The sequence below is a fragment of the Azolla caroliniana genome, unplaced genomic scaffold (genome assembly GCF_043228905.1).
Source record: "Azolla caroliniana isolate FFs.n. ecotype wild unplaced genomic scaffold, voAzoCaro1.0.p SCAF_22, whole genome shotgun sequence".
NCBI classification, from domain to species: domain Eukaryota; kingdom Viridiplantae; phylum Streptophyta; class Polypodiopsida; order Salviniales; family Salviniaceae; genus Azolla; species Azolla caroliniana.
The window spans coordinates 8,787,942-8,790,123 of NW_028230457.1; positions in this window are offsets into that span (position 1 = coordinate 8,787,942).

The window sequence follows — 2,182 nt, forward strand, 5'->3', positions numbered from 1 at the left end:
CTCACTGGAGCAGAAACGTGAGTTGCCCCCGAAACATGAGTAGGAGCAACTATCGACATGGTCCTCACCGGAGTAGGCGGGCAAACAAATGGTGGAGCATTGGCTAGAAGAAGAGTGGAAGCAATCCCTTATGGGTGAGAATTCGAGGTGAAGTTCAAGCAAGATAGTCAATCCGCGATAGGATTGTGAGTCTCGAGCCATGATAACCCCAAGATGATAGGATGTCGAGGTGATGTGATGAGGTTAAAAATGATTTCTTCCTATTGGGCTCCTATGTGGAGACTCAAGGGAATTGTTGTATCTATGGTTGCACCAGAAGAGAGCGTTCAACCGTCGATCACTTCAACTAGAATTGGGACAATTATTTTGTTGCTTGGAATGTTGTGTGTCTGTGCAAACATGATGTCAATAAAGCATGAAGTAGCCCCAAAATCCAACAAAGCTTTTGTCTTCAAAGTGGTGGAGCCAAACTGAAGAGTGATCGGAAGCGTGAAGCTTGTTGTCGAGGAAGTCGGTCGACTCTTGTGGTCTAGATGCACAACCCCTACAGCAATTGGACATTGGAGTTTTCTTGTTGGCAGAAAATGTCAACCCCATCCACACGATGTGGTGACGACACCCCTTTTTTGGGCAAGAGTGGATCAAATGGTCGCGACCGCCACAATAGAGACATAAATTGTTGGCCCGTCGATGTTGTCATTGTGCGTTCATCAATGGTCGGTAGTGAATTCGATCGATCTCCATTGGGGAGCTAGAATCTATGGCAGGAGTTGAAGTGAAGTGGAGGATGACATGGGAGTCAGGGTCGTCGACCACGGTGGGTGAGGACGTTCCTCTTGCCGGAACTCAAAGAGACAGTTATTGCAGTGCACAGCTTGGGAAATAGCCTCATTCAAAGATGTGGGCTCAAGAAAGTTAAGCAAAAGATTTTTTATCTCACCTCGTAATCCTAGACGGAATTGATCGAGGTGGGCTTGTTCATCCCATTCGACATCGCACGCGAGCTGATGAAATTCAGATGCATAGATTGATGCCACACGTTCTCCTTGTTGTAACTCATAACGTTTGTTGAGTGTGGCTCATCGTTTGTCGGTCTCCCCAAAAGTTGCTTCAAATTCGGTAAGAAATTCTTGGAAGTTGGTCAAGAGAGTGAAGAGGTCTCCACCAAAGGGGCAAACCAAGCTCAGGCTTGTCCTGTCAGTAATGTGCCTATGAGCTCGACTCATCGAAAGTCATCAGAATAGCATCGGGGCTTAAGGCGAATAATATGGTGGATCTAGTTGATGAAGCCTCTTAACTGTGACCTCATTCCATCGAATTTATCTGGCAAACTAACATTGGGTTTTGTGGCAGAAGGGTCAATAATTGGGTGAGGTATGACCATTGTGGCTGCCTGAAGTACTTGGACGGAGTTTCGCAAGTTTGCATTCTCATGTTGGAGTTGTTGCAAGGCCGCCAAAATTTGGTCAAAGTTACTAGATGATTCTAGCATAATAGGGTATTAAGGAAGGATATCAATCTATCATGGATGAACAATTGGAAGATAGGGAGATGGGGAAGTTGATGAGATAGAGAGATGGGGAAGTTGATGACAATGAGTGAGAATATCTATTCCATGACTAGTGTTGATCTCCTTGATGTTAACAAGGGAGATCAACCCTTTTTATACATGTAGTGATGCATGATAAGCGTGCTCATGCCAAGACTTACATACTATAATATCACACATACTAATTCTTGCATGCCAAGTCTTACATATTCAATCTTACATACCAGTCTTTATACAAAGGTTTAAAGTCTAAAGTTTATATAGGATATATATATATATATATATATACAAGGACGTAAGTCTCAAATTCGAGTCAATGTTAATGACACATGAACTTACTAAGTATCAAATTGTAATGAAAACGCCCTATTTTCATCACAATTCTATACTTAGTATCGAATTCAAGTTTACAGTTTTGAAAAAAAAAAACAAAATAAAATAAAATAAAAACTTTGAACCTGAATTTGATACTAAGAATTGAATTGTGATGAAAACACTTTGAACTTGAGTATTGAATTGCACTGCAATCTAAATTCGTTACATTGTATCGAATTGTACTGCAATCTGAATTTGTTACATTGTATCGAATTGTACTGAAACCTCTGTTTTTAAAATAATTGTGTTGATGGTAAT